A 17,336-nucleotide genomic window follows, 5' to 3' on the forward strand; every position below is an offset into this window, starting at 1 on the left:
GTGGCTAAGATAAGAGTGTGTAACGAGCAAAACCAGGTGTCTGACCTTCATACATTTGGGTAAAATGTTGTGTTTGTGAAATAATAGAACAAAAAGTATAAAAGCTACACTGTAAAACACTTATTTGTCACGCTTTTAAAACACGTCACTGGGTTTATGATTTTAAATGTGTTTAGGATTTAAACACTGTGTGGTGTTTATTTTATAAACTCTTGGACCTGTTTATGATTTGTAACACTTTTTAAACATTCATACACATTTATAACAGGGCTGGTGTTTAAAATCTAAACAATAAACTTAGCAGAAATGGCACAGATTAAACACATAACGTTTAACAATTATTTCCAAATGACTAAACACCAGTGTGACACCTATAAACACTGCTGTTAAGGAATAGAGCACTTCTGGTGGAGGCGTGAAATAAATATATTTATAACTTCTCTTATGCAATTATTTCAATAGCGATTAATAAAATCAGTCATAACGGTGCATCTCATGCCTTATAGAAAAGTGAAAGAGCAGCACGCCGCACCGGCATGGTGTGCTGCAATGGAATCAGAGATGAAAAGTTCTGTTAGGAGAGAAAGTAGTGAGGAGCTGGCGAGCCCAGCGACCTGGGAATCTTTTATTAAGGCGAGCAAAGCGAGGTGGGAATTATTTAAAACGAGCGCAGCGAGCTGGCATCAATAAATTAATAAATCGGCTCATTTTTGCTGTTTAATCTACTATTTGTTATTGTAAACAAGTAAAACTTCAAAGAAAAGTTTAAAGTACCTGGTACTGCCAGGCAGTCTCCCATCCAAGTACCAACCAGACACGCATTATTATTAATTTTTTTTAGCAGACACACTTATCCAGGCCAATTTACAATTGTGACATACAATTACCCATTTATACACTCGGGTTTTTTTATTGGACCAATCTCGGTAAAGCAGCAATGTGTCCCTGTCACATGGCTAGCTGAGTGGTGACGTCAGAACTAGGAAATGAATACACAGAGAACAGATGAGGTGAAATGATGAAAGCGCTGTTGCGCGGTTTATTATAAATAAAAGGTTTAAACAAACAGAAGACAGGACACGGCACTTTAAGCCAAAATAAACAGACGAACAAAACGATAAAGCAGTGCACGAACAGACAAACAAACACGGTGAGTGAAATACTTTTTCTTCTTCTTCTTCTTCTTATTCTTTTTGTTATCATTTACCTCCTCTCCACACCCGTTCTCCACTCACCGAACACACAACCCCTGAGTGAGTAAAACGTGCATCTATATATACTGTTGTGCTGGGATTCAATTACTAATTAATTATTCACTTGAATCCCAGCACATGAATTAATTATGTGCAACCCCGTGCTCACATATTATATACTTTATATGCACGTGAAGTGATGTGCAATCCCGTGCCTAAATACAATTATACATTTTAAATAACTCGTGCTGCACACACCCATTTATATCCCGTGCAGCCATCTCTATACACCAACATCAACACACCACACGCAACATACAACACAGAAATGCACACAGTGGTGGAGCACATTGCCACATATACCCCCCCCTTGTGCGCAGCACACATGGCCTCAACGGCCACCTCCCCCCTTAAAAGCCCAAAAGTCCAGCACAAAGTCCTGGGCCAGGACCGGAGGCTTCAAGGGGCCCACAGGTCGTAAGGCTGTCAGCAGCAATGCTGACAGCGGGGTGGCATACTCCTGCCACTCTTCTGCTGCTGGTGACAATGCCGGCAGCTTCCTTGCTGTGCTCCCCTCAGCAGAATATGCAGTGGTTGCTAAGGAATGCCAGCATCAAGTCCTGGTACTTTTTCTTGTGAAGGGAGAGGCAGCTCCTGCACCTCTTCCCCTGGTGGTGATGGAGGCAGAGGTAACTCCTGCTCCTCTCCTCTTGGGGGTGAAGATGGCGGTCGGGGAAGTGATACCAGCAGACATTTACCCTCTGCCGGTGGCAGTGGACCCAGCAGGCATTGACCCTCTGCTGGTGGAAGTGGACCCAGCAGGCATTGACCCTCTGCTGGTGGAAGTGGATCCAGCAGGCATTCACCCTCTGCTGATGGAAGTGGACCCAGCAGACATTCACCCTCTGCTGGTGGAAGTGGCGGAGGTAGAGGCAGCTCCTGCTGCTCTGCTCCTGGCGGTGAAGGAGGTAGAGGCAGCTCCTGCTGCTCTGCTCCTGCCGGTGAAGGAGGTAGAGGCAGCTCCTGCTGCTCTGCTCCTGCCGGTGAAGGTGGCAGAGGCAGAGGCAGCTCCGGCTGCTCTGCTCCTGCCGGTGAAGGTGGGAGCAGCATGTAGTCTCCTGGCGACGAAGGTGGGAGCAGCGTGTAGTCTCCTGGTGACGAAGGTGGGAGCAGCATGTAGTCCCCTGGCGACGAAGGTGGGAGCAGCGTGTAGTCTCCCCCTATTGCAGGGGACTGGTGCGGCGCTCCCCCTATTGCAGGGGACTGGTGCGGCGCTCCCCCTATTGCAGGGGACTGGTGCGGCTCTCCCCCTATTGCAGGGGACTGGTGCGGCTCTCCCCTTATTGCAGGGGACTGGTGCGGCGCTCCCCCTATTGCAGGGGACTGGTGTGGCTCTCCCCCTATTGCAGGGGACTGGTGCGGCTCTCCCCCTATTGCAGGGGACCGGTGCGGCTCTGCCTCGGAAGGGGAAACCAGCAGGCATTCTTCCTCTGCTGGTGGAGATGGGGACAGCAGGCATTTTCCCTCGAGCCCAGTGAGGGTGCAGGTAGGTGTGGCTCCTCCTACTTGGAAGTCAACCTGCTGGGGAAGTCCCATATCGGCAGCCAAGTAGTTGATTACCACGGCTGCCGGGTTCACAAAGGGCACTGGGTGGTAGTGTTGTTCCCAGTGTTCCCAATGTTCCCCATCTCTGGCCCACAGCAGGTCAACAACCTTTGGGAGGTCCTCCCAGTTCCACTCTGGGTCCGACACCCAGTCCAGCATCTCCTCAGAGGATGGGAAAGGCTCTGTCTCCTCCCTCCTGGGCTATGGATGCTCCGGGACCTCTCTCCACACCTGCTGTTGCTGCGGTTGCTGTTGTTGCTGCTGCAGCTTTCCTTTCCCCCTTCTCTTCTTACTCCTCCTCCCTACCTGGGCTGGTTCCTCCTCCTCCTCCTCCTCTTGGAAGGGGCAGATCTTCACTGTGTGTCCATAGACCCCACAGGCAAGGCACCAGCCTTGGTCCTCGAGGCCCCCGAGGAGGTCCTCCAGGTTCCGGCAGCCGTCTCTCCAGCCTTCCATTTCCCCTTTTTTTTTTTTTTTTTCAAAAGGGGAAAGAATTATTATTATTATATTTTTCACAAAAACACCTCTCTTGGTCTGACGCTTGGAGGCGCCGTTATCCCACGGAGGACACCATATGTCACACGGCTAGCTGAGTGGTGACGTCAGAACCAGGAAATGAATACACAGAGAAAAGATGAGGTGAAATAATGGAAGCGCTGTTGCGCGGTTTATTATAAATAAAAGGTTTAAACAAACAGAAGACAGGACACGGCACTTTAAGCCAAAATAAACAGACGAACAAAACGATAAAGCAGTGCACGAACAGACAAACAAACACGGTGAGTGAAATACTTCTTATTATTCTTATTCTTTTTGTTATCATTTACCCTCTCCACACCCGTCCTCCACTCACCGAACACACAACCCCCGAGTGAGTAAAACGTGCATCTATATATACTGTTGTGCTGGGATTCAATTACTAATTAATTATTCACTTGAATCCCAGCACGTGAATTAATTATGTGCAATCTCGTGCTCACATATTATATACTTTATATGCACGTGAAGTGATGTGCAGTCCCGTGCCTAAATACAATTATACATTTTAAATAACTCGTTATATATATATATATATATATATATATATATATATATATATATATATATATATATATATATATAATTTACATGAAACTTGTACTTTTTATATAGGTATATAAATGTCAATTGCTTAAACGCATCAGCCAAATCAATTAATATGACATGTATTTTTCTAGCTTGCTATTTATTAATTTATTTATACATTTATAATATAAACATGTGTTCATTTCTACATTTACTTATTTAAAAATAGTTATTTCTAAATGTATTTATTCCTCTATGCATTTGTTTAAATCATGTATTTATTTCTACCAAATAAATGATTCCTTTATTTATTTTTAATTAAACAAGGAACTACAATTTATCCGAGATCAGAGAATTAGACAAGGAAGCTACATGCCACTCTTGTGTACAATTCCATTCTATGGTATCTACCAAACAAACAGGAAACTGGATATTTTCAAACAGGAAATAGAACCTTCAGGTTTTCAGCGAAAGCTGGTCAGGCATGGATGTAAACTTAAAAAATGAATGCATTTCAACAACAGCCCAGTGGCTCAGCGGGCTAAGGCCCTGTGCTTTTCAAGGATGCCATGTTGCAAGTTCAAACAATAATCTTTTTTTTTTTTATTATTATTATTTTTTGTGCGATATGTGCTGTTTTAAAACATAAATGCATTGTTTAATATAAATGGTGTGGATATCAAACTGCTTGTGTTCCCTGGTTTATTTTGACGTTGACCAACATGTGGAATCACATGATTGGTAGATGTCCAGTTATTTAGCTTTTCTGTTTGAAAAGTCGCTACACACTCTTAAAGTAAACGGAAGAGGAAGAACAACAACAATTTTACCTTAGTTTGACGACTTATATCTCATTGTGTATAAGAGGTATGTACGTTTTTTTCACATTTGATGTAAGAAAGTTTCAGACTTTTTGTACTGGTACAGATGGTAATTCTAAGGGATTTAGCTTTGCCGCTGCAACATGGTGAAAACAGCAAAACTCTTGGAGCTGTATAGAGACTCTCGGTAGTTTCAAACAAGTTTTTCTAACTTGTACAAAGAACTACCGTTCCTCTCAATCAACACTGTTGCACAAAAAGTCACAAGACGTGGTAGGGTCGTAGAAGCCTATAGGAAGTTGTGTCACATTGAATATGAAGGTCATAGGTCACATGGTTTGGCAGTTATATTGGATTTTTCGCAAAAACCCTTGGCAAGGTGGTCTATTAAGTTTGTTAAAAGCAAGTCGCTATATAAAAAAATGATGGCCGTTAGCCAATCAAATTTCAGCTATGGTCATTTTGCACATATTGCCGTATATGCTCTATTTAAAAATTGCCTTGACAGTGACCTTTGACCTCTCCTTAAGGTCATATGCAAAACTAGCTTATAACGCCTTACAGAGTGCAAATAGGGTAATGGTTACTATGAAACACATATAGAAACCCATATATGCTCTATTCAAAAATTGCCTTGACCGTGACCTTTGACCTTTCCTTAAGGTCAAATGCAACTGGGGATGCACCGAATCCAAGTTTTTGAGATTCGGCCGAATACCGAATCCATCTTAAAAGATTCGACCGAATACCAAATCTACAAAAACTGTCAAGAAAAACTGTTGAATGAAAAACAGACTGGCAGCTACTAACAAGGGATGTGCACAATCTATAGTTTTGATCCTCAGTTCATAGTATTTTTATTACATAAGAACATAAGAAAGTTTACAAACGAGAGGAGGCCATTCAGCCCATCTTGCTCGTTTGGTTGTTAGTAGCTTATTGATCCCAGAATCTCATCAAGCAGCTTCTTGAAGGATCCCAGGGTTTCAGCTTCAACAACATTACTGGGGAATTGATTCCAGACCCTCACAATTCTCTGTGTAAAAAAGTGCCTCCTATTTTCTGTTCTGAATGCCCCTTTATCTAATCTCCCTTTGTGACCCCTGGTCCTTGTTTCTTTTTTCAGGTCAAAGAAGTCCCCTGGGTCGACATTGCCTATACCTTTTAGGATTTTGAATGTTTGAATCAGATTGTCGCGTAGTCTTCTTTGTTCAAGACTGAATAGATTCAATTCTTTTAGCCTGTCTGCATACGACATGCCTTTTAAACCCGGGATAATTCTGGTTGCTCTTCTTTGCACTCTTTCTAGAGCAGCAATATCATTTTTGTAACGAGGTGACCAGAACTGAACACAATATTCTAGGTGAGGTCTTACTAATGCATTGTAAAGTTTTAACATTACTTCCCTTGATTTAAATTCAACACTGCTCACAATATATGCGAGCATCTTGTTGGCCTTTTTTATAGCTTCCCCACATTGTCTAGATGAAGACATTTCTGAGTCAACATAAACTCCTAGGTCTTTTTCATAGTTCCCTTCTTCAATTTCAGTATCTCCCAGATGATATTTATAATGCACATTTGTATTGCCTGCATGCAATAGTTACCCATTTCTCTATTAAATGTCATTTGCTATATGTCTGCCCAGTTCTGAATGCTGTCTAGATCATTTTGAATGACCTTTGCTGCTGCAACAGTGTTTGCCACTCCTCCTATTTTTGTGTCATCTGCAAATTTAACAAGTTTGCTTACTATACCAGAATCTAAATCATTAATGTAGATTAGGAATAGCAGAGGACCTAACACTGATCCCTGTGGTACACCACTGGTTACCTCGCTCCATTTTGAGGTTTCTCCTCTAATTAGTACTTTCTGTTTTCTACATGTTAACCACTCCCTAATCCATGTGCATGCATTTCCTTGAATCCCTACTGCGTTCAGTTTGAGAATTAATCTATTATGCGGGACTTTGTCAAAAGCTTTCTGGAAATCTAAATAAACCATGTTGTATGCTTTGCAATTATCCATTATCAATGCTACATCCTCAAAAAAGTCAAGCAGGTTACATGATCTTCCTTTCCGAAAACCATGCTGACTGTCTCCCAGGATATTGTTACCATATAGGTAATTTTCCATTTTAGATCTTATTATAGTTTCCATAAGTTTACATATAATAGAAGTCAGGCTTATTGGTCTGTAGTTACCTGGTTCGGTTTTGTCTCCCTTTTTGTGGATCGGTATTACATTTGCAATTTTCCAGTCTGTCGGTACAACCCCTGTGTCAAGAGACTGTTGCATGATCTTGGTTAGCGGTTTGTAAATAACTTCTTTCATTTCTTTGAGTACTATTGGAAGGATCTCATCCGGCCCAGGGGATTTATTTATTTTAAGAGTTCCTAGTCCCTTTAACACTTCTGCCTCTGTTATGCTAAAGTTATTTAAAATTGGATAGGAACAGGTCGACATGTGGGGCATGTTGTCCGTGTCCTCCTTTGTAAAAACCTGTGAAAAGTAATCATTTAATATATTTGCTATTTTTTTCATCATCTGTGATTTTGCCATTTATGTCTCTTAGACATTTAACCTCCTCTTTGAATGTTCTCTTGCTGTTATAATATTGGAAAAACATTTTGGAATTGGTTTTAGCCCCCTATTGATTTCTATCTCTCTCTTGGCCTTTCTAACTTCCTTTTTGACTTGTGTTTGCAGTTCCAAGTACTCTTTCTGTGTACTTTGTTTTTGGTCCTTTTTAAATGCTTTGTAAATTGCCTTTTTTCGCTGAAATTTTTTTTTTCAATTGATCTATTAAACCATTTTGGCCATTTTGTTTTAGATTTATATTTGTCTACTTTTGGTATGTAATTGTTTTGCGCCTCTAGTACTACATTTTTAAAAACAGCCATCCTTTTTCTGTGGATGTTTTCTCTATTTTACTCCAATCTACTTCTGTTAGTCTCTGTTTCATACCTTCATAGTTTGCTTTTCTAAAATTGTAAACCTTAGCTTTAGTCATTACTTTTGGGGTTTTAAAAAATACTTCAAATGAGACCATGTTGTGGTCTGAGTTTGCCAATGGCTCTCTGACCTCTGTTTTAGTTATTCTGTCTTTGTTATTTAAATCAAGGCATGCCTTCCCTCTAGTTGGTGCCTTAACAAATTGCGTTAGGAAGCAGTCATTTCTCATTTCCACCATTTCAATTTCGTCCGTCGTGCTCCCCACCGGGTTCTCCCATTTTATATGGGGGAAGTTGAAATCCCCCATTAGTATGGCTTCTCCTTTGCTACACGCATTTCTAATGTAATTGTATAACAGATTATTTTGCTCAGCGTCTGAATTTGGCGGTGTATAGCATGCTCCTATTATTATGTCCTTTGAAATTTTTTCCATTATTCTGACCCATATTGATTCGGTGTTGTTTTCTGGTGGTTGTGTTTGACGAAGTTTCTTTTATTTCCCTGCTTCTGCCTATCTGAACCCAGCTGTTTCGACTCTTCCATCTCCCTGGTGGCTTTCAGTCTGCTAGGGGTGCAGACTTCCATGAATTGTGGGTGTGTCCTCCTCAGGCTCCTGTTGCTGTCTCATTTCCTCCAGCTCCATTTCTAACAGACTTACTCGTTGAAGGAAGTCCTGGATAATGCAGCACTTTACACAAACTTGGTTGAGCTCTGTTGGGTTCTCTCGGATTTCCCACATCGTGCAGTTGTCACAGATTACTGGCTTGAAGACAATGTTTTATTTATTTATTTTTTTTGGAAGTTCAGTTTAGCTTCTGCAGCTGTCAACCTGCTTTCAAACTGCTTCTAACTGTGATGTACTTGTCCACTTGTACTTCTCCCACGCTGTCGCTTCCACACGCTGTCGCTGTGAACACTGGCTGGCTATCAGTTGGAATGAAAACTAGCAGACACAGGGGGTCCCCAGGACCGAGTCTGAGAACCCCTGCTTTAGGGGTTTATCATAAGCCTTTGCATAAAAACCACTAAGCATACCGTGGTTAGTTCAGTTATTTTCATTTCAATTTAGGCTATAATGAACATGTTAAATATAATAGCCTTATATTTAACTGTGCCATGCTTGGACTACGCCTGACCTCTCTGTTTCTAAAAATTCGCCTGCACAAGCAGGTTTGACACCCTGTTTACTTGCCAAGACTAGTGTTTTAATTAATATGAAACTCCACTGAAAGCACTTTTCCAAATTCACAGCATGAAGTCATTTTTGGGCTCTCAAACATCAGCCCAATTAAAGTTGTTACCTGCCTGATAAAAACTGATACTGTAGACAACTTCTATAATTTAACCCTTTGCGGTCCATTTATTCAGCGCGTTTCAGGCGCGTCAGGTCCAATTTATTTTCACATGCGCAGTTTATTTTAAAACTATTTAAAAGTATTTTTTTCACAGTAAAACAGGTTTAAAAGGCACTGCATATCAACAGGACACTCAGTACTGCATCTCCAGCCCCGCCCCACCCCTTGTTCGTTGTATTTGCATTGTATTTATCTTGCTCTTAATTGTATTATTACTTACACTGTGATTCTTGAAATGTATTTTTGTTTACGACTGTAAGTCACCCTGGACAAGGGTGTCTGCTAAGAAATAAATAATAATAATAATAATACCTCTTCATAGTCATGCATACCGATAAATCATCTCCTGATCACTCGTTTTATCACCAAACTCCTCAATAATCCAAGTCATTATTTTATTACTATAACATCTTAAAAAGCTCTGCAAATGTCCGTGATATTCTTTGAGGCTGGATGCAGAAGCAGCTATTTTGTTTGTTTATTTTTGTGTTATCTCTGTGGTGCCAGGGTTATGTGTATTGCTCAGATCCGCCCCCTTCTTTTTGTTCGGCTTCTCTCAGCTCTTATCAGTCTCACTTGGCTATTGAATGGTTTTCTTGGCTTTTTCCTGAGAAAAAACGACTAGAGACCTGTGTTTTACGTCTTTTTGATGATGTCGGACAGGGTCCGACATTGGACCGGAAAGGGAAAATTGTAATGTCGGACCTGGTCTGACATAGGACCGCAAAGGGTTAAATGAAATGCTCGCCTCAGCTGCCAAGTTGTCATTAACTTATATGATATAATGAAGATAGTTAATTTTGCTCATTATAGAAAGGCCTTGGACTCAGAACTGCTGATGACAATTAAATCTCGCTTTGACAGCCAAAAAGAACTTTCCAGGTCTAGAAGTTATTTTTCTTCCAGTAAGTCTATTGTGTATTAAAGTTATTAAGTACAGTTTACACTTTATTGTCTGATATTCAAACCTAACAGTTCCTGTTTTTATTGCAGTAAAACCTTTGTGTAAACTAAGCATTTATATTCTTTAGTTTAATTGATATTGTAATGTCTAAAAGACTTTTTGTTTAGTTGGAGACAAAAACTGAACTAATTCTTAAGTTGATTAAATTAAATGAAAATTATCTCAAATGTGTCTTAGCAATTAGTCTACAATATTGTCAGTGTCAGGCATCTGTTATAATACACTTTTAATATGTTCTTGCAACAGTTTAAATTACTTTATAACATATTTCCAATTCAAATACTTCAATAATTTTATTTTACTCCATTGATCAGTTATGATGTCATTTAAGCTTTCAATGGAAGGTCCAGTTATTTTCATCTAAATTCAAGCCACTGTTAACATCCTAGAATATAATAGTTTTACAGCGACTGAACAAAGTCTGACCTTTTTCTCTGTTCATACAAAATCCAGTTGAAGCAAGTTTTAAGACAACCTCTCCTTTTGCCAATTTTGAGTGTTGATTAACATGAGACACTATCGTAAGCACTTTCTAATAGTCTTTATTTTAAACCAATCTTTAGCTTAATTCAGTAAAACTGTCCTAGATATTTCAGTTTTTTATTTTTCTTAAAAATATTTCCCAACATAAAACCAATGTCACCTTACAATAATTGATTTTGAGTTTCAGTGTTTTAAAATAAAATATCAAACAGAATGAAATTTCAATGTACCATTTGTAATTCAGTAATATGAGAGAATTGGTCAGGGGTCTGAATACTTTTGCAAGGCACTGTATATATATATATATATATATATATATATATATATATATATATATATATATATATATATATATATGTTAACCTTTAGGTGTAATTCGATGGATGCTGTAGAGGGCGCTCCCTCGCTGAGCTTCCAATTTGTATGTTTGTATTTGGCTTCTCTAGCCCCCTGGCAGCTCTCAGTGGGGTCGGGATTAGCCACGCAAATTACTTCAGGAGGGGGGTGGGGGGAGGGGCAGTTTAGTTTCTCAAGTTCCAGTCTCTCTGCCAATAGCTTGCGCTGCTCTGTTTGGTCAGGTAAAATAGGGCGTGACCATAGCGGTATGGGCAATCCCGTTAGGTAGCTTGCATGTCAATCTCTCCTTCTTTTCTATTTATACACCCAGCACTGCTTCCGCCCTTCGTCTGTGTTTGTTTTTGGTCTGTGTTTGTTTTTGTTGTTCACTCCTTTCACTGCAGTCCATTTCTCTGCTCAGCGCTCGCAAGATAGTATCAGCTATTTTCCTACCTGCTCAGTCCGCGCCGTTCAAAGCACAGTGACATTCTCAACTTGGTCTACGTTTTCATCAGAAAGGACTGTTCCAACGTCACTGCTGTACTGCAACTCTTTCCCACCGGATTTGCACTTCCTCATTTGCCCCCAACTTCATCAAGGCTAATACAATTTTCAAAGTCCATTTCATTCAATTTGAGCTACCAGGCACATACAGAAATTATGTCCTACGATTATCAACATTTCAGTCAAAGCATCCTCCTACACCGCAATAGACAATACTCTTAGACTACTCCTGATCAAATCAATAGGTTTTGCAGCAGCCTCCGAGCAACGCATTCTCTTCCTCTCAGGTTCTGCAGCGGCCTCAGATCTATGCATTCTTCATCTCTGCCCAAAGGCAGCCCCATCTCCGACATCATCTTAAACGCCTTAACTCTCAAATACAAATTTCCACTGCATTCAGCAGCTCTCTGCTCTCTACAGCAGGTCACTGCAGACTACTGACAGCATTCCATCGTTTAATCCCTCAGATCTCTGCCTGTTCGGCAGATCTTGCCTCTACTGTTAATATCCCCCCATTACAGCAAATCTCGGCTCCTTTTCAGATCTGCTCCTATTGCAGCATACAAAGTTGATTTTGGTTTACTGTTCAAATCTGCAACTGCTCTCCTCCAGAGCTTCCAACGCTCCAGCTTTCCTCCAATACCTGGATCTAAAAAAAAAAAAAATGGTGCGGAGAAACTTGATTACAAGTTCACTCTGATTACAAGTTCACCTTTTCCATTCCAAACAGACATTATTTATTTCTTAGCAGACAGGATGGTAACAAACCGCCGATCGATCCCGTATTAACTAACACAGGATGGTCGGCATCTCATCTTTCTGCCTTCATTTCCAGAAACAACTCAGCAGTCGATAAAATATATTTGTTCAGGTCCAGCTGCCACCTCAGCCCTCATCAAACTCTGCAACCCCAAATCTGCCGTTCAACTAAATACAACACTCTCCAACCTCCTGCAATCTGCTCATCACTACATGGCCACACTCTTAGCCCCAGCGACCAAATCTTCATTTACCACTGGATGGAAAACATTTACAACTTTCTGCACTCAAAACAAAATACATCCCATTCCAATTTAATGAACAACGGATTGTAGCCTCCATCGCCCATGCAAGGGATTCTCTTCACTTAGCCCCCACTACCGTTAAGTCTACATCTCCGGAATTCAGTATTTCTGCCGCCTCATCTCCGTCCCTTCAGTTTGCTTGACACTCATAGATCCTCAAGAGCCCCCCCCCCCCCCCCGTTGCTCCCTCCTGGCTCCCTATATCAATAGACATCCTTCACTCTTTAATCTCTACCCTCAGAAAAAGCTGCTCTGTCTATTCAATGACCTGACCATGGAAGTACTATGTCTAACTGCTCTTGTGAAGCACTTCCTCTGTCGGACTCCTGAAGAGACAGAGTGCACCCTGTGAACTTACCATGACAGCATCAGTGATTTACCGGGTGGTGGGGGGGGGGGGGAAAGGTAACAGTTACCAGGACATAAAGGGTAATACAATGGATAGACTTGAAGCATCAAGCCATCTCAACCATGAGGTCTTGTGAACCATTCCGTGCACCCAGATACTGGACTTTGGCCAGCTGTAGTATTTTACTACAGAATACTACACCTTGCAGTAAAAAAAACAAAACAAAAAACACATGCCCAGTGTTAAACATGGTGGAGGTTCTGTGATGGTCCACAAGTTTCACAGCCTGGTCCCAGAAGCAGACCCCAACCCGAGGCACGTTTCTCCTTTCAGTCAACTGGTGTTCCCTAAACTCCACACTCTCTGGCCTCCTCCAGTCAGCCCGCAGCTTCAGGGAGAATGCCTTCGTCCTTTCCACTCGCTCTTCTTATTCTACTGCGTGATCTTCCTTTTCACATTCTGTGCCCAGAATCGGATCTCTCTCACCTCCAGTAACCTTCAGTACCTCCTTGCCTTTATCACAGACCCCAGGCTATCCCTTAACCTGGCCCCTTCATCCATCAGGAATGATCTCTCAGGTATCCAGCACCAGTTCCGCCTCCAGCCCCCCCCCCCCCCTCCCCACCTCAGCAAGACAATATTCAACTGAATAACTCTCTCTCCGGCCTCCTTCAATCAGCACGTGGATTCATGGAGAATGCTCTCGCCCCGTCTACCCGTTCCTCCTACTCGACTGCCTGGTCTTCAGTTACTCACTTTAGCGCGCAAAATTGGATCTCTCATACCTGTTGCAACCTCCAGCACCTCCTCTCCTTCATCACTCACTTCAGGCTGTCTACGTTTAGCCCCCACATCTATTTAGATGCTACCTAGCGGGCATTCAGTATCAATTTCGCCTTCAATCTATCTCCTCTCCTCCTCGTCAGTTCCAGAGATCCACCTAATTCTCAGAGGCATGGAGAAAAGCCTGCCCCCCACCTCTCCATCAAGACAACCAAAATCTGAATCTAATTAAAAAATATGCTTTTGTCTTATAAGGGAGGTTTGGAACTTTCAGCAGGTTGGCCTGACCTTTTGATACCAGGAGCTCTCTTTTTCAGACATTACACATACTTATTCAAATGGTTACAAAATACAGGATGCTACAACATTAATAACATTAATATTAGCAATGTATTTCATTCTGTAGCATCTAATCCATATGTATGTGATTTTAAACCAGGTAGTGTGGTTATTTGAATATTAACGTGATTTGCAATTTGTAACTTCTCAGGGAGGGTGGTTTGCATTTGGATTGGTCTCCACACAGCCTCCTGCAGTGGTGTGATCCCCTTTGAAGTGTGTAAAAGTATTGTCAATAGAGCAGTTAGCAGTTGTGCCAGTCCCCTTGCAAAGTGAGGTGGAACCCATCTAGGGTGTGCATATAATAGTGATCAGTCACTCCTCTGCGCTCCGCTCGGCAAGAATCACACTGCGATCTGCTGAAAAGAAATGGAAGAGAACCAAACTCCCTGCTGCCCTAGACCTTCACCGCACTCTCCTCTCCTCCTTCTCCTCTACTCTCTCCTCTGCTAAATGTGCTTATTTCCAATCTGTAATCCAAGCCTCCACTAACAACCCACGTAAACTATTCTCTACCTTCTCCTCCCTCCTAAACCCTCCCCCCCCTCCTCCTCCCTCCTCTATCTCCCCTGATGACTTTGCCTCCTTCTTCTCTTCTAAAATTTCAGATATCCGCAAACTCTTTAACACCTCTCCCTCCCCCGCACCCCCTCCTGCTCCAACTCCTACACCCACTGCAACCCCTACTAACTCACCCTCCTTCTCCACCTTCTTGCCCCTCTCAGACTCTGACCTCTCCTCCCTGCTCCAGGGTCACAAACCCACCACGTGTGCCTTGGACCCCCTCCCCACTCACCTCTTTCAAGCTGCTGCTCCTGCTCTACTCCCCTTCATCTCCTCCCTCCTCAACACCTCTCTACTTTCTGGTATCTTCCCCTCTGCCTTCAAAAAAGCCTCGATCACTCCCCTCCTCAAAAAACCTACCCTCGACCCCACCTCCCTCCAGAGCTACCGTCCTGTCTCCCTCCTACCCTTCCTCTCCAAAACCCTCGAGCGGACTGTACACCGCCAGCTCTCTGCTTTTCTGTCCAACCACTCTCTGCTTGACCCTCTCCAATCTGGCTTCCGCTCTGCTCACTCTACTGAAACCGCCCTCCTGTCTGTCACCAACTCACTTAAATGTGCCCGAGCTGCCTCTCTCTCCTCTGTCCTAATTCTCCTCGACCTCTCTGCTGCCTTTGACACTGTTGATCACTCTATTCTACTATCATCTCTTGCTGACCTGGGGATCTCTGGCACTGCTCTGGCCTGGTTCTCCTCCTACCTCTCCAACCGCACTTACCAGGTAACCTGGCGTGGAGCAACCTCCACACCTCACCCTCTCTTAACTGGAGTCCCCTAAGGGTCAGTCTTGGGTCCTCTCCTGTTCTCTCTCTACACCCGCTCCCTGGGCCCCCTCATCGCATCCTATGGTTTCTCATACCATTTCTATGCTGATGATGCTCAGATTTTCCTCTCCTTCCCCACCTCTGACTCCACCATCTCCTCCCGTATCTCTACCTGTCTGTCTGCTATTTCCTCCTGGATGCACTCGCATCACCTCAAACTCAACCTCTCTAAATCTGACCTCCTTTTCTTTCCCTCCTCCTCCCCCTCCTCTGATCTCTCCATCTCTGTTCCTCTGGAATCTACCACACTCTCTCCCTCTTCCTCAGCTAAGAACCTTGGAGTCACCCTGGACCCCTGCCTCTCTTATTCCCAGCACATCTCCACTCTGGCACGCACTTGCCGATTCTTCCTGAGCAACATCCGAAGAATCCGACCCTTCCTCACCAACTATGCTACCCAGCTCCTGGTCCAGGCCCTGGTACTCTCCCGCCTAGACTACTGCAACTCCCTCCTGGCTGGCCTCCCTGCGTCCGCCACCCGTCCGCTCCAGCTCATCCAGAACTCTGCTGCCCGCCTAGTGTTCTCTCTGCCTCGCTTCGCCCACGCTACTCCACTACTCCGCTCGCTCCACTGGCTCCCGATCACCGCTCGCATCCAGTTCAAGACTCTTGTACTAGCCTACAGATGCCTTGACCAGTCTGCACCCAGCTACCTCCAGACCCTCATCTCTCCCTACACCCCCACTCGACCTCTCCGCTCCGCCTGCACTAGAAGACTAGCTCTACCACCGCTACGCTCCCCTGCCTCCAAAGCCCGCTCCTTCTCCACCCTTGCTCCGCAGTGGTGGAATGACCTTCCTACAGATGTCAGGACTGCCCAGTCCCTGACCACATTCCGGCGCCTCCTTAAGACTCACCTCTTCAAAGAGCACCTGTAGAACTCCTCTGTTTGTATCCTGGGACACTATCACCCTTCATGTAAATGTGCTTTATTTTGCTCTTATCAGCCCCTATTTTACTGCATTTAATCCTGTACTTCAGAATACTGTAATCTGCCAAGTTTTTAACCTGTAGTACTTTGTATTTAATCACATCCTGATGTAACTATCACTATTTAATCATATCCTGATGTAACTATCACTATTACCTGCTGTATTATTGAATTGTGGTTTGTCAAACTTGTACTTTACTTGAACAAAAGTTATTGTATTTCTTGCTCTTATTGTATTACTTGTATTGTAACGCTTGAAATGTTTTTGCTTACGATTGTAAGTCGCCCTGGATAAGGGCGTCTGCTAAGAAATAAATAATAATAATAATAATAATGTAATAAGTCAGCTGTTCCCAGCAAGATTTGAAGAAGGGAACTATGAAAAAGACCTAGGAGTTTATGTTGACTCAGAAATGTCTTCATCTAGACAATGTGGGGAAGCTATAAAAAAGGCCAACAAGATGCTCGCATATATTGTGAGCAGTGTTGAATTTAAATCAAGGGAAGTAATGTTAAAACTTTACAATGCATTAGTAAGACCTCATCTAGAATATTGTGTTCAGTTCTGGTCACCTCGTTACAAAAAGGATACTGCTGCTCTAGAAAGAGTGCAAAGAAGAGCAACCAGAATTATCCCGGGTTTAAAAGGCATGTCGTATGCAGACAGGCTAAAAGAATTGAATCTATTCAGTATTGAACAAAGAAGACTACGCGGTGATCTGATTCAAGCATTAAGAATCCTAAAAGGTATAGACAATGTCGACCCAGGGGACTTCTTTGACCTAAAAAAAGAAACAAGGACCAGGGGTCACAAATGGAGATTAGATAAAGGGGCATTCAGAACAGAAAATAGGAGGCACTTTTTTACACAGAGAATTGTGAGGGTCTGGAACCAACTCCCCAGTAATGTTGTTGAAGCTGACACCCTGGGATCCTTCAAGAAGCTGCTTGATGAGATTCTGGGATCAATAAGCTACTAACAACCAAACGAGCAAGATGGGCCGAATGGCCTCCTCTCGTTTGTAAACTTTCTTATGTTCTTATGTTCTTATGAGTTCTCCTCCTGGCTCAGCATGAAGTGGCTCTGCGAACACCACAACAGGCTGTGCATCCAGCGTTTTACATCACTTCACTTGATACCTACAAAAACTTAAATCTTGTTAGCTGGGCTCCCATCTCTACATTCTCTTTCCCATCATCA

This window comes from Acipenser ruthenus, chromosome 5 (genome assembly GCF_902713425.1).
Source record: "Acipenser ruthenus chromosome 5, fAciRut3.2 maternal haplotype, whole genome shotgun sequence".
NCBI lineage: Eukaryota > Metazoa > Chordata > Actinopteri > Acipenseriformes > Acipenseridae > Acipenser > Acipenser ruthenus.